This window comes from Podarcis vaucheri (genome assembly GCF_965113315.1).
Source record: "Podarcis vaucheri genome assembly, chromosome: 11".
Taxonomy (NCBI): Eukaryota; Metazoa; Chordata; class Lepidosauria; order Squamata; family Lacertidae; genus Podarcis; species Podarcis vaucheri.
In genome coordinates, this window is record NC_138749.1 from 61,693,839 (window position 1) to 61,717,871 (window position 24,033).

The 24,033-nt window shown below is 41.5% G+C and overlaps 2 long non-coding RNA genes across 2 annotated transcripts; both read left to right on the forward strand.

The window, feature by feature from the left end:
* The first annotated feature begins 2,279 nt into the window (after positions 1 to 2,279).
* Positions 2,280 to 5,191, forward strand: LOC309542762. The gene is made up of 3 exons (XR_014224403.1): positions 2,280 to 2,681; positions 2,791 to 4,173; positions 5,087 to 5,191. It is a non-coding gene; the product is annotated as an uncharacterized lncRNA (long non-coding RNA).
* Positions 5,192 to 7,080: 1,889 nt separating this feature from the next.
* LOC309514416 lies at positions 7,081 to 8,093 on the forward strand. Its single transcript, XR_014211980.1, has 2 exons — positions 7,081 to 7,348; positions 7,976 to 8,093. It is a non-coding gene; the product is annotated as an uncharacterized lncRNA (long non-coding RNA).
* Positions 8,094 to 24,033: the final 15,940 nt, after the last annotated feature.

A 24,033-nucleotide genomic window follows, 5' to 3' on the forward strand; every position in this document is an offset into this window, starting at 1 on the left:
ATAAATTTTTTACTGAAGCCAGGAATAGGAAGAGATGAGAAGGGAGGGATTTTGGGAGCATTGCAGGCATACTTGCTTCTTGTCTCTTGCTAGAAAGTCTGGAAAGTCCTTGTGTGTACCACCTTCCTGAGGTTATAAGTTTTTTGTTTTTCATCTGGCCCTGGGTGTGGCATCTAGCATCTGTAACCCTCCCTTAGTGTGCCAAGATTTTGGTGGATAGCAAGTGCCGCAAGTAGCAGCAGCAAAATGCACTCGTCACGGGTCAGAGTATTTTACCTAATTTGAAGCTATGGGGCAATTGCAGAAGATGAGCACCAAAATATTGTTGAGGGTTTTTATGTTCTTTGAGATGTTTCTGTACCCAGAAGGTCCCAAACATGCCAGCATTTTAGGAAGATAAAAACCACAAGCAAACTGAAGGTGACTTGCCGATTCCAGTATGGAAAAGCAAAGAAGTCATTTTGAGGATGAAGCTGCTGATGGCAATGATAAGAAAGGGGTGACTTGTCCTTGGCTCCTGTGGAGGAGGAGATGCAGAGTGACTGCTCAAGGACGTAGCAACTCCAGGACCCTGCGTGAAAGTGTCTTATTTCTCTTAGGAAAGTTCTTCCTGGGTGCCCTTGGGCCAGTCACTGCCTCTTAGCCTAGCTTAGCTCACAGGGTTGTTGTGAGGATGAAATAATGAGGGGAACCATTATACCACCTGTGCAGAAAATTATCTAAGATATGGGAAATGGGCCTCAAAAGGTATCAATGCAAAAGGGCAGGCAAAACTATAACCAGTACGTAATGTGGCTGTGATAGCATAACTCTCTCATTACAGCCTACAGGTGAAACTCGGAAAATTAGAATATTGTGGAAAAGTTCATTTATTTCAGTAATTCAACTTAAAAGGTGAAACTACTATATGAGATAGACGCATGACATGCAAAGCGAGGTATGTCAAGCCTTTATTTGTTATAATTGTGATGTTTATGGCGTACAGCTGATGAAAACCCCAAATTAGCAATCTCAGAAAATTAGAATATTAAATGAAATCAGCAAAACAAGGACTGCAAATAGAGCAATATTGGACCTCTGAGAAGTAGAAGCATGCATATGTACTCAGTACTTGGTTTGGGCCCCTTTTGCATCAATTACTGCCTCAATGCAGCGTGGCATGGATGCTATCAGCCTGTGGCACTGCTGAGGTGTTATGGAAGACCAGGATGCTTCAGTAGCAAACTTCAGCTCTTCTGCATTGCTCAGTCTCATGTCTCTCATCTTTCTCTTGGCAATGCCCCACAGATTCTCTATGGGGTTCAGGTCAGGCGAGTTTGCTGGCCAATCAAGCACAGTAATCCCATGGGCACTGAACCAGGTTTTGGTACTTTTGGCAGTGTGGGCAGGTGCCAAAGTCCTGCTGGAAAATGAAGTCAGCATCCCCTTATAGCTCATCTGCGGAAGGAAGCATGAAGTGCTCCAAAATCTCCTGGTAGACTGCTGCGTTGACCCTGGACTTAATGAACCACAGTGGACCAACACTCATTTTTTGTACGATTGGTGGAAAGTGACTGGGGACAAAGTAGTGACTCTAGATCTCTCTGTTCTGCCCCTCTAGATTAATGGTTCCCCCAGCTTCAAATAAAATGGCGGGCAAAATGGTATTCCATGACTGAGGGACATTTAGGTGAGTATCCCTTGGTTGGTTAGGGAGAAAATCTCTATCGTGTTCCGTCTGCAACTCATTGTGCTAAGATTCTTTCAGGTTGCGGTGACTGAGTTGTCAGAAGAGGCCCATTCTGTGTCACCACAATGAGGCTCACCTGCAGGTAGGAGAAGACATCTTCTTTCGTTCCAGCTCTTCTTTCCTCCAGGCTTTACAGAGTTCACTGTACCTGAAGAGAGAGTCACCTGCATTTGGACTGAGCTGCTTTAGGTAAGTTCACATTCCACCACTCAGTTCTCTTTTTTCAAGACAATCTTTTTTGTATTGGTCTTTCCTTTTTCCCATTTTCTTTTCTGCTCTCTCTTCACAGGTCTTCAAAGAGCTTCAAACCCTCAAATGAAGCCAGCTCTTCCAGCTGAGTCCCAGAAGTCATGATGGTAAGAAAAGCTGTTTTGTTTTTTAAAAAAACACTCATTTTTTGTAGGATTGATGGAAGGTGACTGGGGACAAACTAGTGACTCTAGATCTCTCTTTCCTGCCCCTCTAGATTAATGGTTCCCCCAGCTTCAAATAAAATGGTGGGCAAAATGGTATTCCATGACTGAGGGACATTTAGGTGAGTATCCCTTGGTTGGTTAGGGAGAAAATCTCTATCGTGTTCTGTCTGCAACTCATTGTGCTAAGATTCTTTCAGGTTGCGGTGACTGAGTTGTCAGAAGAGGCCCATTCTGTGTCACCACAATGAGGCTCACCTGCAGGTAGGAGAAGACTTCTTCTTTCGTTCCAGCTCTTCTTTCCTCCAGGCTTTACAGAGTTCACTGTACCTGAAGAGAGAGTCACCTGCATTCGGACTGAGCTGCTTTAGGTAAGTTCACATTCCACCACTCAGTTCTCTTTTTTTCAAGACAATCTTTTTTGTAGTGGTCTTTCCTTTTTCCCATTTTCTTTTCTGCTCTCTCTTCACAGGTCTTCAAAGAGCTTCGAACCCTCAAATGAAGCCAGCTCTTCCAGCTGAGTCCCAGAAGTCATGATGGTAAGAAAAGCTGTTTTGTTTTTTTAAAAAACACTCATTTTTGTAGGATTGATGGAAGGTGACTGGGGACAAACTAGTGACTCTCGATCTCTCTTTTCTGCCCCTCTAGATTAATGGTGCCTCCAGCTTCAAATAAAAAGGTGGTCAAAATGGTATTCCATGACTGAAGGACATTTAGGTGAGTATCCCTTGGTTGGCTAGGGAGGAAATCTCTATTGTTTTCCGTCTGCAACTCATTGTGTTAAGACTCTTTCAGGTTGCGGTGACTGAGTTGTCAGAAGAGGCCCATTCCGTGTCACCACAATGAGGCTCACCTGCAGGTAGGAGAAGACTTCTTCTTTCGTTCCAGCTCTTCTTTCCTTCAGGCTTTACAGAGTTCACTGTACCTTGAGAGAGTCACCTGCATTCGGAGTGTGCTGCTTTAGGTAAGTTCACATTCCACCACTCAGTTGTCTTTTTTCAAGACAATCTTTTTTGTATTGGTCTTTCCTTTTCCCCATTTTCTTTTCTGCTGGTCTCTCCACAGGTCTCTCCAAAGAGCTTTTCTTAGCATCTTAAGGTTTTCTTTTTCCTGAGAGAACATTGTGCCAATGTTCTCTCAGGTTTTGCTTTTCCCCTTGTTGCATTGCTGGGAAAAAAAGCAAAACACACTGGCGGCCGGCTCTCCTGGTTCCCAGGACGGGGTTCAAATCCCTGCGGTGTCCTCGCTTACTTCCAATGCAACTGCTATGTCTCTCTATCCCTCTCTATCTCTCTCTGTCTCTCTATCCCTATGTATCCCACACTGCCCAAATAACAAAATTAATTTATTTTTATATATATTTAGACTGTGTCAGGCCAACATGGCTACCTACCTGAATCTGCCCAAATAACGATTGGCTCTCTGTTTCTTAAGCCAAAATATTAGCATGGGAGGGAGGTGACTTTAGTGACTGAGCTTGATTCTTGACTTCACCATTGCTCCAAAGGGCCATTACAAGCACCACCCTCATGGCAATGTGCTGTTGCTGGGAAGATGCTCACTTGATGCATCACTGGTGTGTCTAGGTAGGCTGCATCAGATGGCTGTTTACCCTCCTAGCTTTCTCAGTCACTGGTGTGAGAAGTCTCTCTATGGATCTTTTCTGTCTGAATTCCAGACACTACTAGAGGAGCAATTCTCCCTGCAAAGGTAACAGACGAGGTGACCTTATGGGGGAAACATGCTGTGGAGCTTGCTATGTAGGGTGGTGTTTTTGTTTTTTAACAATTCTTGAACAATAGCTTACCAATCTTCTGTCAGTAAATGGTGGCTCATGAAGCAAGGAGAACTGGGAGGACACCTGGGCAAGGTGTGATGCAGGTGCAGATGCAACTTTGATTACAGATGTTTTGGCATCTTAGAAAGTTCAGTGTCTATGTTTGCTTGCTTTCAGATTGGCAGGTGCAACCAAACTATTGTGCAAGGAGGCCTCTGTTTCATGGCCAGTTGTGATGTGCTTTCTCATAACGGGTGAGTCTGAAAAACGGGTTTTCAATCTTCCCCAGTCACTTCTGATTCTTTTGTCTTGCTTTGGAGTTTGATCTTGAAACTTAGGGTTGGAAACTAAACATGCTAAAGGGAAGTATAACAAGGAGCGGGGAACAAGGAGAGGAGAAAGGAGGAGAAAGAAGTGACCTGGACAGAGGGAGAGGAGCTTCAGTAAAAAGTGATCCTAAGTGGCCAAGTTGAGTTACTACATTTAAATTTATAAAACTGGCTAAAAGAGCATCACCTGGTGGTCAAAGTTAAAAATTCAGTCAAAAGCTCATTTAAACATCAGAGAGGATTATAAGAGACTGTAAGCAACAACTATGTCACAGAAAAAGAGAGCAGAGTCCACTCCAGGAGAAAGGAGGAACTCAAAACAGGGACAAGAGCCCAAAGGTGATGTTTTAGAAATGTTTGCTAAAATAAGGGAGGACATCAAAGAGAGGGAGAAGAATCTTGAGAGTAGATTGGAAAAGATGGAACAGAAAATTGACCAATCGGTGTCTGAACTGAGAGGTCAAATAAGTGAGGTTAAATCTAAAACTCAACTTCTAGACGAGGCTGTTAAAAAGGAAAAGAAAGAAGTAAAAGAAACAAGGAGGGAGGGAGAGAAGGTAAAAGGAGATGTATCAGAGTTGGCAAGGATGCATGAGGAGACCTTGGATACCTTGGCTTATATGGAGATGAAGCAAAAGGAGATGCAACTACACTTCTAAGGTGTCCCAGAAGAGGAGGGTGAAGTAATTTATGACAAGATGATAACAAATTGCTAATTGGCTAAAAATGAAGGAAGATAAGGTTGCTCAAACAATTGACAGTGTTTTTAGGATCAAATTTAAATCCGAAAAAGGTAAAAAAAAATTCCTGGTGACTGTTTGATTTTCTTTAATTCTAGAGAGATGAATGACTTGATTCTAAAAACTAATCAAGAGAAGAAATTGAGGAAAAATTTATTATAATATATAAAGAAACACCTAAAAGATTTTTGAAACAAAGAGAGCCATACAAAGGAATTACACAAACTGAGAAAGAATGGAATTAGATTTCAGCAGAAATTCCCAGAAGGGATCTTCTTCTTCTTCAAGGACAAAAAAATTAAGTTCAAGTCACCTCAGGACATAGATAAGTTTAGAAGGAAGTACTCAAAAGAGCTTGGCGGAAAGGAGGACGATGTGCTGGAATTCGGACAAGGAAGTGATAATATTTAGGAATCAATAGACATATTTTATTTAAAAATTGATATGAGATGGCTCTGAAAATCATATCCTCGAATTTTAATGGACTGAACAATAAAGTAAAAAGAAATAAAATTCATCATATATTAACGAAACAGAATTTGGATATTATTTGCTTACAAGAAACACATGTGGCAAGAAAACGCAGGCGAATATTAAATAATAAAAAACTAGGTAATGAATTTATTTCTTCAGATGTAAATAAAAAAGAGTTGTTCTGTATATAAAGGATAAATATGATTCACGACAGATATTCAAGTATGAAGAGGGGAGGGTACTAGCAGTAGAAGTGTCAGCACTAGGCAAAAAACTGTTAATTGTGGGAATCTATGCATCTAATAAGGGGATATTGGATTTCTATAAGAACCTAGAGGAGAAGCTTTTTGAACATGGCTCAAAAAATAATTCTTTTGGGTGACTTTAATGGGGTGGTTTCATTGGAAATGGATAGAACTCAAAGAAAGAGAGATTCAAACCAAGGGAAACTACCAAAGACTTTCTTCACTTTTGTGGAGAATTATGACCTAATTGATATTTGGATATTAAAGCACCTATTAGATAAAGAGTATAGTTTCTTCTCTGAACCAAACCAAAGTTCAGGAAGAATAAACTACTTATGGATTTCCAGAGACCTAGTTCCGAGAGCAATAAGAACTGAGATTCAACATCATAGAATCATAGAATCATAGAGTTGGAAGAGACCACAAGGGCCATCGAGTCCAACCCCCTGCCAAGCAGGAAACACCATCAGAGCACTCCTGACATATGGTTGTCAAGCCTCTGCTTAAAGACCTCCAAAGTAGGAGACTCCACCACACTCCTTGGCAGCAAATTCCACTGACGAACAGCTCTTACTGTCAGGAAGTTCTTCCTAATGTTTAGGTGGAATCTTCTTTCTTGTAGTTTGGATCCATTGCTCCGTGTCCGCTTCTCCGGAGCAGCAGAAAACAACCTTTCTCCCTCCTCTATGTGACATCCTTTTATATATTTGAACATGGCTATCATATCACCCCTTAACCTCCTCTTCTCCAGGCTAAACATGCCCAGCTCCCTTAGCCGTTCCTCATAAGGCATCGTTTCCAGGCCTTTGACCATTTTGGTTGCCCTCCTCTGGACACGTTCCAGTTTGTCAGTGTCCTTCTTGAATTGTGGTGCCCAGAACTGGACACAATACTCCAGGTGTGGTCTGACCAGAGCAGAATACAGTGGCACTATTACTTCCCTTGATCTAGATGCTATACTCCTATTGATGCAGCCCAGAATTGCATTGGCTTTTTTAGCTGCCGCGTCACACTGTTGGCTCATGTCAAGTTTGTGGTCAACCAAGACTCCTAGATCCTTTTCACATGTACTGCTCTCAAGCCAGGTGTCACCCATCTTGTATTTGTGCCTCTCAATTTTTTTGCCCAAGTGCAATACTTTACATTTCTCCCTGTTAAAGTTCATCTTGTTTGTTTTTGCCCAGTTCTCTAATCTGTCAAGGTCGTTTTGAAGTGTGATCCTGTCCTCTGGGGTGTTAGCCACCCCTCCCAGTTTGGTGTCATCTGCAAATTTGATCAGGATGCCCTTGAGTCCATCATCCAAGTCGTTGATAAAGATGTTGAATAAGACCGGGCCCAAGACAGAACCCTGTGGCACCCCACTAGTCACACTCTCGGATCATAATCCCGTAATGATGGAACTGAAAGGAAAAGATGAGGTTTCATTTAGGCGGAGAATGAATGAAGGGTTGTTTAGAGACCAGAAAATAATTGGAAAAGCCCAAAAGCCTATCACAGACTATTTTGATTTAAACTTAAATACAGAAACTGATTTAGATGAGGTTTGGGATGCCTGCAAAGCAGTAATGAGAGGTTTCTTAATACAACAGAACTCCATACAAAAGAAGGCAAGGGAGAAGAAGAAAGAGAGTCAGAATATAGGTAATGTAAAGTTATGTAAAATCACACAGTGTTCTTTGAAAATGAAAATGCCAATAAATATTATAATAATGCATAACAGTGAGTCTGGTTTTGGAGGTCACATGGCAAGCCTGTAAATTAAAAAGATATTTTTGAAATATCTTTCAAAATATCTGTCAGCAGAGAGATTTCCAGTGCAACCCTATGCACGTCTACTCAGGAGTAAATCCACCCGGGTTCAAAGGGACTTATTCCCAGCTAAGTGTGTGTAGGATTGTAGCCTTTATGATGCATCAGACGTGGTCTACATCTGCTTTTAAGGGGACTTTAAAATACTTGAGTAAATATAGGATGCATAGATTTTTAATAAATTTGAGGCATGAGCCGTCCAAAGGTAATACATCAAAGCCTCAAAAATGTATAGCATTGCGTGTAAAAGCATTGTAAGAGAAAGTAGGGTGAATGACAGAAAGCAGCCAATGACATGAAACTGTGGCATCCTCCAGAGCAAGAGGCCTGGAAGAGAATTTTGAAGGCAGAGATACTTCAGAGATTCTCCTCATCCACATTCTGAATGACCTGTACTTGTTTCCAAAGTAGAACCAATGCATTAAGAATTGTTCCTTTTTTTTTTTTGTTTCCATGCAGTTTCTACGCACAACTTCCTTCAAGCTGGGAATAAAGTTCCTCCATTTCAGCTATGTCTGTCCCACTCCATTACAGATGCATATGTGTTGTATCAATAAAATACTGCAATAATTGTTAATACTGCTGCCTGTTTTTGTTTTTTAAAAAATATTTTTTTAAAAAAATATTTTCATGATTTACAAAAGTACGTGCATTGTTTCTTTTTCAGGTTGGGTTTTTCTACAGAACAATTACATTTGTTGAGAGACATTAGTGTTGCATGCAGCATAAGGTTAGGGAAGAATAGAGGGGGTGGGGTGGGAAAACTTATATTCTTTTACTTTGTGTATGGGGGGGGTTGTGTCACCGTCACTTGGGAAGGTTTTCTTTCTGTTCGCTCGTTATATTTCCTTGGTAGTGAGAGAGGTTGGGGGAAGTTGACTTAGATCATTGCATTTTTATTATATTGTTAGCCACAATATGAAGATGTAGTATTTTTCTATTATCCCTGTATTAGGCAGAAAGTGTTTTAAAATATTAAAAGCTGGATTTCATACCCTGATTTTAAAAAGCGAGCGAGCCATGTACAAACACATAGATAATGCAAACAATTCTGCAAGTACATACATCAAATACTAATTAATTAATTTCATACCACTAAAACTGTAAAGTGCCCTGTGAACCTTGGATGAAGAATGGTATATATATACATCTAATAAATGTTGATGACAACGATGAAACTGCACTTAAACAGGACATGTAAAATGCTCATGTTTTTCCCCCCTTCCCATTTTTTCAATGAAAGACCCCTAGAATGGGGAGGGGCAAATTCTTTAAGAGGAAATCAACAGAGTTTGGACAAACACTTATTGATTTTATGGCCATATTAGTTTTGTCCAGGTGAAACATATGTTTTCATTTATTCATGGCATCTGCCATCTGGTGTGTTATGGAATGAGTGGTTAGACAATCACACAGAGAGTGCAGTGAAAAGAACACTCACAATGCAGATAAATAATGACACACCTTGAAAGAGATAAAGACTCACACATATTCATCTAGCACTGTGGAAATTGGCTATGAATAATAAGATCCAATACAGGATGTTTCAGTTTTCTTGATTATGTCTCCCACATTTCTGAAAACCTTAGAAGGCTACCTTGTTCTGTATACAACACATGTCTCACTTCAAATGTAACTGATCTGTAGAAGAGACTCTACAACCTGAAAAGGAGACAATGCTTTTGTAAACCAAGAAAATCTTTAAACTTGAGTAAACCTAGAAAATAAAATTATCTATCTATCTATCTATCTATCTATCTATGGCAGGAATACAGCAAGCAGGGGTTTTAAACCTTATTTACAAACTACCGGTGCAGAGCACTATAATGCTCATTCATCATTGGTTTGGGATGATCACAGCTTTAATTTAGTAGTGAGTATGCCAAAGTTATGCTCCAGAACCTGCTACTATGCTGTATCTGAGACCTAGAACACGTACAAAGTATACAGTAATGTGAAAATATCATTGTAACTGTCTGAGAATCCAACTTCTGTCATCGCTGCTGGCTGCATTTATGCTGCCCTTTTAAATTATGTAGCTTGTTTTACATTCTTTTTGTTGCAACTTTGATTGAAAAGCAGGGTATAAATCTCTAACACAAATAGCAACATAAAATCCCATATACCGGTATGTCTGCTCAGTTCTACTTGAGCTAAATGGAGCTTACTTCCAGGTAAAGGGATGTAGGATTACAGCCTAAATGTGTTCCCCTTAACTGCAGAAACAACAATTTTCCTAAATGAGGATCATGTCTGTGACTGATTACATATGCTTGGAAGCTGCTACACACTTTTGCACGTGTTCTGATTGTATGACCATATTTGGAATACTGTGTCACTGGTCACTTCACCTTCAAAAGGATATTGTTGAGTTGGAAATGGTTGAGAAAAGTTCAGCTGACATGATCAAGGGGATGGAGCAATTTCCCTGTGATGAAAGGTTGTAGCATTTGAGTTTTTTTAGTTAAGAGAAAAGGCAAGTAAGAAGAGAGATGATAAAAGTTTATTAAAAATGTGCGTAGCATGGAGAGAATTGATAGAGAAAAGTTTTTCTTCCCCTCTCATAACACCAGAACTCATGGACAACCTAATGAATTTTGGAAGATTCAGGACAGGTCAAAGAAAGCAATCTTAACTTTGCAGTTCATGCAGATCTACTGCAATCTACCACAGTCATCCCACGATCTACCAGTAGATCACGATCTACCTGTTGGACATCTCTAATATATAATGACAGTGCCAGGTGAGCCTCCCTGGGAAGAGTATTTCACCAGTGAAAAGGGCCAATCTCGTGTTACATATGGGTCCCTGACACAGGCAACTCTTGTTTACCACTATTTGGGGGTTGCAAGGGGTGCTGAGTGCTGTATCAGTCTCCAATATTTACTGCTGGTGGTGCAGACCTTACAGTCTCCTTTCCCCTCCTGCTCTCCAGAGGTTGACCAAATACAGCAAATAAAACCCAATTTATTCCATAGTCTTCTTCTGTTGATTTTAGAGAGATTTACTGCTCCTGGGGGAAGAGTCAAGAGGCAACCGGCTGTTGGAGCCATGGCTCAACCATTGGCACTACTCGGCTCCAAAAGGGATACAGCAGCATCATGGGAACTTGCTTCCGATTTGCAGTGGAAACCCTCAACTGGTCATCCCCAGGATCTTCTTTGGAGCATTTGTTGTCTTCGGCCAGCTCACAAAAAACCCCAGCAGCTGGGTCACTGCAACAGCAGCTCTGGCTCTCTTCCTCCCCTCCAGCAAACTTTGAAGAGGCAACCTTGAAGTACAGCCAGCCTAGAGAGCAGGCCATGTAGCGTGTGTGACTTAAGAGACATGCCTGGTGTGCAATCAAAACTCATCTCTTCAGGGAGAGTTCCCTCCATAGTTAGGAACTCCTGGCTGCTATTAGGGCAGATCCGTTGTAAGATTTCCTCACACAGTGAGTGCCCTTCCCAAACCCACAGGAAACTGCAGACCTGATTCAAGATGTACTCCTTAGAAGCAACTCAGTAAAAGTGGCATTTCCATTATATCAGAATTCAGAATAATTACTTGATGAAACAGAATTGCCCAAGGTTTGAGGCTTTCCCAGAGCTGTAAAGAAACTTTTGTGACAATATCAAGAGTTTTTTAATTCATTTGCTTATTCCAAGAGTAGCTCATTAATAAAGATTGTACATAGTGTTGGCCCTACATTTAGTTGCTTCCACCTGGAGCTGAGTGAAACTGCTGTGTTATTATGTTGTCCTATCAGATGTCCCCAAACCTGTGGCTGAGGCGAAAGGATTTGTAGCCTACCTGTTTCCTTCATCCTCATTTCCCACTTTTCTCTGTATGGGAACCCACAGTGCCTTGTATAGGCATGCATTTCTTTGTCAAAGAAAAGAGCCTGGAGTCAGAATGTTCAGTTATTTTGTCATGTTGTTAAACATTTTCCTTCCTAAATATGAATATAGGGATTTTATTCAGGCACTCATGTCTGGAAATATTTGGCACACCTGAGCTAACTTTGTTAAAAGGATGTATTTCAATAAATCATTCTTCCAACATTCATTATTCCAAACACTGAAATGTTAAAATGGATGCTTCTTTTTTCAACGTATACAGTAATGGCTAACATTCTGACAAATTACACTGGGTGTTATTTTTAATAATTTAGCATAATGGCAGCAGCCTTTTCAGTAAAGTAGCAATTAAGTCATCACTGCTTCTCTGGCCTATACAAAATGATTTTGCCTGTTTTTATTGTTAATACTTTCAGAGCCATTTTGCCATAGAAGCTGACACCAAAATCAGAAATCGTGCAGCGAAAACAAAGAGAAAGAAAGGTCATTAATTGAAAACCCCCTTTTTTTAAAAAAAAAAATATTCTACCACTATTAACCCTGCTGCAAATTGCTGTGCCTCTCAAACATTTGCTTTTCCAATGTAAGCACCGTTGCTACAGTTGTATGCTCAATAAGATATTTCCACCTGAAACAGGAGGTGTCATGAAATTCATTACTTGCTGGCTTCATCTATTCTATTCAGACTAGTCTATTCTACATCTATTCTATTAGGACTATGAGGCACAATCCTGCTTCTGCCAGCGGCACATAGAGGACAAAGTGGCTCCATGTATGCATCACCATACTGGGAATGGCTGAGAACAGCCATTGGTGTTGAAGCCAACCCCCCAAAATGGGTGCAAATAGGGAGCTCACCCTCCCCCCCCCAATGTGCCACAGTCATGTCTAATACAGAAGGCATATCGGAAGCCCTGTGCCACCTTCACTCGCTGTGCCCAGGTTGTTTAGCTCTGTAGTGTGTGTTTGCACAGTCACAACCGAGTGCCCCCAGTGCCAGGCTTCAACCCATGCTAAGAAGACGTGACAAACTCCCATTGCAGACTGATGGTCCAGAGGCAGTGGGGAGCACATGTTCACTTGTTATGTGCCATGGAGTGATGGAGGGTGTTGACAGTCATAGGCCAGCCTACTAACTTATGATATTATGTGACCCAATACCATTGGTCTGCAGCCACACGGGTTGTAGGATGCACTGGATCTGAGTCTAATGGATCATGTGCCTGGTGAGACCACATTAGTGATTGGTGTGGAGGAATTGCCTATTGGTGCCGATGAGGATCAGTTCACCCCACCACATGGGTCATGGTGACACTGTGGGTGGGCCCAATGTCCCCCAGATTTCGGCTTCTAGCATGAGAACAAGCCTCTGATTCCTGCCACAGAGAAAGTGGCAGAATTGTGGCACATATCTTTCCAACAGACCATCTTGCTTGTCATGCCTTTCATGTTCCATGTATATATTTTTTAAAATGAAATGTGTTAAAAACTTGTATCCCAATACATTAGAATAGATTTTAATTTCTTTAACAGAGTTTTACTTTGTTTGGGATGGGTTGTTCTTATGTCAAGACAAACCCAAGTAATCAAGTTTTTTTAACATAAATTTTATTTATAGTTTTCAATATTACAGTTTCCAAAACCAAATTGACATTAAAATAAACACTTCCCCTGTTCACATCTTTCTTTATAATAAAACAATAATTTAGTACTTTCCTTCTTTCCCTTCCCTGGTTCCTTTAATTTCCCCACCTATCCTGAATATTCTTATATATCCATTTAATTCTCGTTCCCCTTTAGAATTCATTTGTTATATATTATACTGTTGAATTTACCTTAATCCTGCTAACGTTTTCACATGTTTACAGTTATTTTCCAAATACTCCACAAATCTTTTCCATTCCTCTTTATATACTTGATCTTCTTGTTCCCTTATTTTACTTGTTAGATGCTATCTTGCGAAACAACTCACTGACAGCCTACCTTTTTGAGATATGTGCCATACAAATCAAATTAAATAAAAACAAACAAACAAACAGATAATGCTGCTTTCCAGTGCACACTCAAGCTTATATGAGGGAACAGACATCAGCTTAAAAAATGAGAGGCTAGAGTGTGGGGCTCCATCCCACGGCCAGACCCCCCGTTTCCCTGCTCTAGTCCAGGAGTACCAGAAGTGCCAGCTTCCTGTGCCACAGGTTGGTCCTTGTACAATAAACTGTCAACAAGCATTTGAAATGTTTGCACACCCTCCCTCTTCATTCTGGATTGAAACTGACCTGAGTGACAATCTACAGGACTGTGTCATCTTGATGTTCTTAATGCTACATAACTGACCATGACCCGTGACCATACTGCCCATCTGGTTAGCCTAGACCAGATACTTGACCCAAGCTGAACAGAACGGGCTAGATGTGAAAGTACCTGAAATGTTTGCTGACAGTTTATACTATGTCAACAGACTGCTTAGGGCCTTTCATTTTAAGCTTTTGTGTTTTGCCAGGCAATGTTGTGACACATTCAGCGTCTTGTCCAATTTAAGCTTGTCATCTGTGAATGCCTCACTGCTTGTTTTCTTTTAAGAACATAGAATCATTGATTGCTGGTAATAACTAGACACAGAGTCAGTATGTTCATTGCACAGGCACAGCAATATGAGTCAGAAAAAGAGGTAGCTATTGCTGAAATTTGTCACTGACTCACCATCTTAACGTAGGAAATTCACAGAATTTGCCATCACATACACAAGTGACAAGAACTGTATGGATATTTCTAGTGAGACTTCAGACTTATTTGGCTAGTGCACCCACATAATTCATCCCAACATCCATGTTATTATTTTTTGAAAATTGCTCCTTGAATAATCAATTCAAATTCTATGAGGCTTCATTAACACTCCTGAAATATGCACTCCTGGGGGTGGGGAATGCAATTGCCATGCTGCTTGGCCCCTCTATAAAACTAGGTAGCCAATTAGGAATGGGCAAATTGTCTCAGCACAGCCCATCCAATTTCTAGATGGGGATGTATTCAAGTACGTTCTGTCCTTTTCATGTGTATATATTTTTAGGCTAATCATGGGCAAATCCTATAAAAGCCATGTCGAAAAACTGTCATAAATTTATTTCTTTTAAAATTCTTTTTCTTTATGAGGTGGACTGAGGGCTACATCCCTGCCCCCTCCACTTGCTTTGTCAGTGTAAAGATGCTTAGAGCTGCTTCAAAGTGCAATACCTTTTAAAATGGTGAAGGAAGCAGCTGTACATTGCTTCCTGTGTGAACAAAAATACATTGGGACAGCAGCTATCTCCCCACCCCTGTACAATTGGACGTAGCAGGACATTGTACCTAGTGTGGCAGAAGTGCTGCACATCGAAGCTGCTCTGAGCAGCTTAACACTTAAAAAGCAAGGAAAGGGAGGAGGCAACCCCAAGACCACCTTATACGTATAATGGCTGAACCAGTCATAGATCTTCATACTGATCTGCATTTCATTTTGAGTACTGGTTGAACAATAGGTATGAGGGGACATTGCACCAAACTGGACTGAACCAAAAACACCCACCGTCCCTCCCACCAATGACAACCAGAACAGGCATGCTAGTCTGGGCTACAAAGAGCCATTGTAACATCTGAGTGATGCCAATGACATTGAGAGGGCAGGGGTTGGGCAGAAAAGATTAGAGAAAGATGTGATAATGAAAAGAACAGTAGATGAGATTGATACAGGGGAGCAGGAGGGTTGGGAAGGTTTATACTTAGGCAAACACTTCTAAATTAAATGTTCACAGATGTGTGGAGATAAAACAATCCCCTTCCCCTTTCTCCTCTACCAACTCTTCCTCATCCCACTGCAGTGACATACAAGCAGCCCCTGCGCCTACTGCTTCCCTGTCATCATTGGCACTTCCAACATTTATTTCTCCTCCTCCTTTTTCCTCCAATGATTGAAGCACAGCTGGGGAGAAAAGTGTGACCTTCTCTCCCTCAGCTGTGCCCCCCACCCAGACCACAAGCTAAGCTAGGAGCTAAGAACAGCAATGGAGGCTTCACCCACAAACTTTGTGGGCTGTTCAAAAACTTGATTCTGAGTCTTCATAGGTCCAATATGCTGCCACTTCAGATGGGCAAATCCAATTTCATTTCTTATGGTGAATTCCATATATGTCAATCCCTTTTTTAGTCTCTTTCATACCCTTCTTCCATACATTGCTTAACTCATTCAGATTTAGACTTGGCTAATATATGCACAGAGTCCTAAACTCTCCTCTCTCTCTTTTTTTTTTTTTTACTCTGAAAAGAAATAATTGCTGTTTTGGGTTTCTTGGAGAAGGAGAGCAAACAAGTGAGAGACTGGGACTTTTATGACCCACCTAGTAATACAGCAACAATTTTCAGAAGGCATTTAATTATGTAGCCGTAATAACCATTGGTCCTCGTTATCATGTGGAATATGTTCTAACCTAGCTGAAGGCTGTGTGAAGGCAGAAAGTGTCACATCAAAACCCAGTCACATCAGGCTTTCGTTTTTATTTTTTGTTTTGGATACAATACTAGACCCAGGGGACTGATCAGTTTAGAAAGAGAAACTAAAATGCCTTGGGCAAAAATAAAATGTAATGCTGAGAAACACTAATTCTTTCTCAGGTGGAGAAAGTCAACAAGGCATCCACTCCATCATAATTCATGCCCCATCTCATGCCAAGTGTGGCTATTGCAGCCTTAGGGATTTGTTGTTATTTGCCCTTAAGACAGAAAATTCTTGCCAGAATGGGATAGTGGGAAAGGAACAATAATGCCTACGTGGAGACTGAGCTTTCATTCTCTGAGTTGTTTAGCGCTATGTTTTAGCTGCATCAAACATCATGATTCCATCCCAACCCAGTCATTAAAGGAATTGAATGTGCTACCTTTGATACCTAAAGCTTAACAGTAGAAGAAACTGCAGAGACCTACAGCACATAAAATGCATATCATGTTGCATGTACTATGACCTATCAAAGAAGTTCCATTTGAGCAATGAAATATATAGTGTTCTATAGATACACACACATATACATGCCCTGCCCTTCCTCTTTTCCTTTCCTGCCTTCATTCTTTCTTTTCCTCGCCAACACCGCAATCAACAGTTAAATTGATCTGACACTTCATCTGTCCAGAAGAGTCCCTGGTGAGAGGGTATAGGTGGGGGTTTGTGGAGTGTGTTGAGGAGAGGAGGGGGTAAAAGGTTCAAAAGTAAAGTCATCAAAAATAATGAGGCTGTTCCGCCCAGCTCCCACTGAAGCAAAGGAGCAAAGTACCCTTTCAAATTGGGTGTCCCAGCACCACAGCTGAAATAACCGGTCATAGAGAGCTGCAAGCAAATTGCTTTGACAAGGCTGTTACTGTTGTATGAGTTCAAGGGTTTGAGACACTAGGTCAGCGGCTGCCAATCAAGCGGACAGAAAAAGCCGCTCGTTGAACCTGTGATTTCTACCTAGGCCGCAATTATCCCAGACTATTTCTGTACCTCAGCAGCGCCTCTGATTAAACCTGCCTCCCTTTTACATCTCTTTCACAGTGCGATTCACACACTAATTAGTTGCCTGCTCTCCACTGAGATGTCAGACCCTCAGTCAATTTATCTCTATTTCAGCCTGTTCAGAGTGACTTCCCCAGTTATCAAAATTTAATCATGCCTTCAAAAATGTTGAAAAGTGGTCATTAGAGGCAAAAGGCCACAGGATACAATATTCATTTTTCTCTATCTTCCAGTCATCCAGCTGGCATCTATAATGGATATCCTGGGGGCTGTGAGAACACGTTGATTTATGCAACCTCGCTCTTGCTCTCACTGTGGTGCACCAGCCTGCTTTAAAGAACAGGTTTTAACAAGGTCTGAGGTGGGAGGACATTAATCATGGCAGCATTGTATGTGGAAAAGGGTGCTGTGTAGTCAGAAGAACCCCCCGCAGCAGGGCAGTTAGATTTTTTTCCTAAAGGAAAAAAACACCTTCTCAGTGATAAAGAAGAGTTTGACAATTGATTAGACCTTTCTGTAACCTTGCAGTCCTGTGAAATGATGAGAGAGGGAGGGATGGGGTGGGGGCTGGAGGGAGAGAAAGAGAAAGACAGAAGCAGGGGGGGTGGAGAGAGAGAATGAGGCTCATACTGACAGTTTTAAATGTGCAATAACTTTATGGTTCTTGACTGAAACGGGCTATCAAAATCAGTCCCAACTCAATACAGGCTAAAAAAGAAGATCATTCTCAGTATAAGAGCCCTTTCAACTGCACATGTCAGAGCCAATCACAAGGAGCGGCAGCCTGCAGTGCCTTCCCTTGAAAACTGCAGGCTGCATCAGGAAACCTTAATATAAATCTCATCTGATAAGGAGTGACTAAGTTACAATGCAGGATTCATCCAAATCAACTGCAAGGAATTGATTTTCTTCCTGGCAATGCAGGTTTTAGATTATGCTATTCCTACGGCATTAAGTGTTCTGTTAATTTAAAGGAATGTATTATCTGAGCCAGGTTGCAATAGTGTGCCCAATAAACATGGCGAGTGTGCAAATCAGGTGCATATTTATTGTTTTATTGACTGCAAAGTGTACCTAAACATACAAATCATGTTGGCAAGTTAATAATCAGTTTTGCTTACAAAATGAAAGCAGGTTGAATGTTTTGAATTGTGCCTCATGCAGGCTGCAGGCAGGGCCCTTGACACAAGGAGTAAGTGCACACGTTATAACTCACTATGTGGATGACACCAAATACAGACTCACCCAAATTGGTGCTACATCCCATAGACATAATGTCTACAGTGGCCATATCTCATGGATTGCCTCAATAGTATCAAATTCACACCCATCCAGAAATTCCACAAAACCCAGCCAGAACATGCTGACACACACAAGGACAGAATCCAAGTTGTAAAGCACTCCAGATGACCCAGCCTTGGTCAGACTTGCTCCAGGTTAGGAGTGGGCTGGCAAAGTGTCCTGGGTTGGGGTCCCTTGTCTTCCCAGCTGCCCCAGCAGTGAATTTTGCTGGTGGCAGTGGCAGAGGCTGGGAAGCTGCCTGCCATAAGAACACCGCAGTGTTGTGAAGTGATGCTGTATCAGGTACATCAGGGACTTGTGGGGAAATCCTAGCCATTGACACCATAACCCCATCGTCAAGTGACCAGATGAGCAAGAGCCAGACAGCCACACCAGTGGATCCTTCCAGGGTGCTTATGTCTCAACAGAGGATGGTGCTTGCTGCTGCAAGCCCTGAGCCATGGTGAAGTACTCACTCACAATGTGGAATCCATTACAGTGGTACCTTGGTTTACGAACTTAAACTGTTCAGGAAGTCCATTCTTAAACCAAAATCATTATTGAACCGAGGCGCGCTTTCCCTAATGAGGCCTCCCGGTGACGGTGCCCTTGCACCATTCAGATTGTGTTCTTAGACCGAGGTAAAGTTCACAAACTACTTCCAGTTTTGCGGAGTTTGTAAACTGAATAGTTCGTAAACATGGTTGTTCTTAAACTGAGGTACCACTGTACAGGCTCCTCCCAACTGTTTTCTTGCTCTTTTAATTCTCAGCTTTGTTCACTGCTACAATAGGTAATTGCCACTTTGCACGCACACACATGCAAACCCATGTTGAATTTTCCTTACTAAGCTTTTGCCTTGTTTCCATTCTGGTGTGCTAAGGAAGATCACTCAATACCATGTCCCAGTGTTACTAAGTGTATTGGAGTTAGCTCTGTATATTATGTTGAACCTTTTATCCTAGGGCTGTGTGAGAATTTCCCTGCCCTCATTGAGGTGATGTCAGAGCAAATCCATGCAAACATTTTGAGGTGTGGGCTATGGGATGAGTCAACATTGCTTAAAATTCTGCTCCTTTTTAGCTGTATAGCAAAGTTGTGTGATTGTTTCACCATGTGTTCAAACTTTGTAAGATCAAGTTTCTCAATAACCAAGATAAAACACTGTTCTCAAACTAGCTAATGCACAGAAGGGAGTGGGATCAAGGCTGCTGTCCACAGAGGAAGAGCATGAGAAGACCGCTCCCCTTCCCAGGGGGGCGGAGTTGCAGGCAGGCCACAAGTGTTTGGTGGGGGGCATGGCGATGCCGCTCACGTCATTGGGAGTCCCGGCCACGTCACGCCCCATGGCCGACCAATCAGGTTGACCGGGGACGTGGCTTACCCAAATCAAACCTCCGCACTGCCGGGGCTCAGTCTCCTTTTCTCCTCCTGTGTCAGATCTAGCAATTTGCTTGAGTGGCGGTTAGGCATTGGTAAACCTGGTTTATGGCAGGGAAGGCTGTGGCCTTCACCTGCTCCTCCTCTTTAATGGTATTCTGTTAAAGGGATCCAGGGTGTGTGGATCCTTCTGAAGCTCAGGTATGGGCTAGGGCCATGCCATGACCCTATCGGGGACCCTGGGGGAGCTTGCAATTGATGTACATCAATAGGGCTCCCCCTACTGGTGGTTGACCCTTATGAGACTACCTGTGTGATGGGCAGGAGTCAGATATAGTCAGTTCAGTTCCAATGCCTAAGCCAATACCACTCATATCTGTAACCAATAAAGTTGTGGTCTAATTTATCCCATTAACCCAAAATATTGGTGTCTGTGTGTTTCATTATCTAAGGAATGGGGATGGACTCAGGACCTCGCCATGCAATAAAGATTAGAATTAATCTTGTGGTAGTAGAGTTGTGGAGAAACGTTCTGGACTTTTGAGGGTTCTGTCAATCTCAGACTGGAGCATTCAGTTACTATATTGTATGTATGGTGACGTTGGTGACTTTGAAGAAAATGTATCTCCCCACCCCTCTTTCCTTCTTCCTGAAATGTCCCATGAAAGTGAGTGTTTTGTAGGACTGAACTGAATCTCCTTCCTGTTCACGGGGTGGATTTTCTCTTCCTGGAAAAAGTGGAGGAGAAGACTAATGCTAGCCTTTTTGAAAGAAAGTTAGCCCTAATGTTGTTGCTGGCAAAGCATCTCTGTGGGAAGGCCTCACATACTACTGAACTGATGCACAGAAGTCTGAGAAGTTGCTTTTGTAGGTGGCTGCAAGTTTCCGTGTTTTATTGCTACCAATGAAGCCAACTGTTTATTTGTTAGGTATGTGTCAGTGCAATTGCTAGAACCCCCAGAGATTGCTAACACTGAAATGCCTTCAGCACTTACTTCCAACCCTGATCATACCTTTACACTACTGATTTGTAAACTCTTTACACATTACCGTATTTTTCCGTGTACAGTGGAACCTTGTTTTACGTACTGCCCTCCTTACGAATGCTTTGGGTTACAAGCTCCGCTAAACCGGAAGCAGATGCCCCTTGTTGCAAACTTTGCCTTGGGATGCGCGCAGAAGTGGCAGCAGGAGGAGGTGCCATTAGCAAAAGTGTGCCTCGTGTTAAGAACGGTTTTCGGGTTATGAACGGACCTCCGGAACAGATTAAGTTCATAACCGGAGGTACCACTGTATATGACTAGGTTTCTTTAACCAAAAAATTAAGTTTAAAATTGGGGCTTGTCTTATCCACGGGTAGTGCTGAGGGGGTGTTTTCTTAATTTGGAGTCCCCCAAAATAGGGGGTGTCTTATAAATGGAAAAATACAGTGCTATGTTTAAATCAAGTAAGCCAACCCCTGCCCTTTCCATGAAAAGTTCACAGACGTTCTCCCATCTCAGTTTATTGGGGTACTTTCCCTTTGCCCTCTCAAATTGCTGGGAAAAAGTACCGTATTTTAACTTCATTTAATCTAGTATTTTAACCTGAGGGGACCCTTCTTGCCTAAATTAATCCACCACCTCCTGGATAGTAACTTTTAAGTGTTAGGGGCTTGAGCAGATTAGTTTTATTTCTTCCGTTGTCCTTCATTTCCCTTTTCCTCACAGCTGACACCAAAACATCTATGTCACTCAACCTGCTCTCCATTCCCCACTTTTTAATTCACACCTTCATATTATGTCACAACACCCCTCAGCCACAGACTAAATTGACTCACGTTATTTAGCATTCTTTGGTTTACTTCATACTCTTTTTCTTTTGCTATCAGGACAAAAGTAAGAACTGCTCCCAGAAAAGAATGGAGAAATCCTAGATTTTTGAATAATATATATCTACCCCCCAATCCAAGAAAAGGTTTGAACCTCAATGAATCCAGAAGTTCCCTTGCCAGACAATGAGATGAGTCTCACTAGAATTTCTTATTTCTGTGCCATAAAGATTCATTGCTAGTCATATAGGCTCACAGGCCCATGTCGGATCATTTTGGATTTTATAAAATTTTCTTTAAATTTTCCAATTCCTATACTTTAGCATAAAGTCACCTGGGTATACAGAAACTATTCCCTTATTTTTATTTATGCTGCAGGCATAAAATAGGGATATTGAAAACAGATATTCAGTTTGAAGTGAAAGCAAATAATACCTTGGTACCAAATTATATCTATTGGTAATTATTATGTATCCCTTGAAATACAAGGCAATATTGAAGGCTATAATTTTCATCAAGACTCATCCACATATTTGGAAGTATTGAACAGCTCCTAAAGTCAAGGAGGAACAATCAACCAAACAACCCACAAAATGAAACTCATATTTTTCTTTCTTTTCCATGTGTGTTCTTGCTCATATTCACAATTATAAAGAGATTTTCAGTTAAAATATCACACAGCTGTAAGATACCACAGGTTTGAAAGCATTCCTTGAATGTCTCTCTGTCTCTCCCCCCCCCCCATGTCATATAATGAAAAAGAGTCAAAGAAACATATAATATTGTTGAAATGTGCAGAACACTGTAGGGGCAAAAGAAGTGTGCGACTGAATAGGCCCTGTCTCTGACGTGGTTCTGAAGGAATGATCATAGAAATGACTCCAGCTCCATTAAAACTGCAGGGAGTGTCAGCACTGATTTCTAGTGGGGAGGGGAGGGGAATCCAGCAAACACCAAGCATGTGTAGAAAGCACTTTGGCATGTGCAGGGGGGAGCCACAGATTTTCCTTGTACATAAAACCTCTGTACAATAATCCATAAAGAGTCCAGGCAACCCTCCCTAGAGATGTAAAGGAATGGAGCAGAAAAGGGACCAGAAAAAGCGTAATGCACTAAACACCACTCATGGTTCTTTGAATCCCAGCCATGTGCTTCAGAGGGGTATTCCGCAAAACCAATCCACTACATTAAAGCTAATGCAAAATTCAAAATCAAAATTGTTATCTTTCAAATAATAAATACAGGCTAGGAGATTGTGGTTGTAAGTGAGTTGAGAGTAGCAACACCATTAGGCCTAAAGCCATCCAAGCTATGAACCTCATAAATATATGATTCCAGAACATATTCAAAGTATCCAGTGGAGTTGACTGAATTTTTTGATGAAGATGAAAGCCAGACTCAAGAAAGTATTTGGAGATAATTCAGTGGTTTATTTAAGGGAGATGGACAGCTAAGTGGAGCTTATAAAACAGAGATTGACACAAAGTGTGAAGCTGGTTAAATTACCTAACAGGAAAGTACCAGTAGCTTTATAACAGCCTCTGAAAGCAGTGTTTCAAAGTTTACAAAGGCAGGAAATTTTTACAACCGGTAGAAAAGAACGGACTAGATAAACAGTCTGGTGGTGATCAGAAAACTATTGGGGAAACTCAGAAAGTGCACAGATTCAAAACTCTTAAATAAAACAGTGAAAAGAAGCCACTTTCCCTTACCTACAACTATTGAATATCTATCAAAAGCAACATTCTTTGCCATCGGCATAAAAAATGGATTCTGGAATATTAAGCAAGGTGAACAATCCATTTTCTTTTTTCTTTTTCTTTTTCACATTTGCCACACTCTTTGGGAGAAACTGCTGACTAAAAATGGCAATATTGGTCCTGGCTCTGAGATATTTCAAAATAGTTTAATACAAGGCTTGGAGGTCCTCACAAACCACAGTTTCTCACGATGTCTAAAGGAGGTGGAACGGTGATTTGTTTAAACTATGGTTCATGAGAACAAGCCAGCTTCCAGCTGTTTCAGATCCTCACTTGTTCTCAAACACAGTTCAAGCACAGTCCAAGTTCAGAAATGGCATGCAAAAGAGGGGGGGGGGAGCATGTAAGCCTTTGCTTTGCTACTGCCCTTTCTCATAGTGGGAAATCAGGGTTTGCCATTATATCTGAACTGGAAGTAAGGCCTATTGATTTCAACTTCCACATAAGGCTGCTATGGATTGGAACCATTCTCAAAGGTTACAGAATAAAGCACACTGCCCTGACAACTGTCTTCCTAGGAGGAAGGATGGCTTTGCCTTTTACTAGATTAGCTATCCAGAGGTATTTAAGGATCAAGTTGTATCTCTGAAAATTCTGGACCCCGCACCCCAGCAATAAAAGAATGTATAGCAAAATACAGCTCTATCTGGGGAATAAAAAACAGACATACTTGAGGGCATGAAATCAAATGGATCACTGCCTTGCCGTGGAGAAGGGGCTTGAATAACTCAGAGAAGCTATGAGCTATACTGTGCAGGGCCACCCAAGATGGACAGGTCATAGTGGAGAGTTTTGACCAAACATGATCCACCTGGAGCAGGAACCGCCAAGTCACTCCAGGATCCCTGCCAAGAAAACCCCATGGACAAAGACAACAGGCATATAAAAGTTATGAGGCAGTGGAAGACAGGAATGCCTGGCATGCT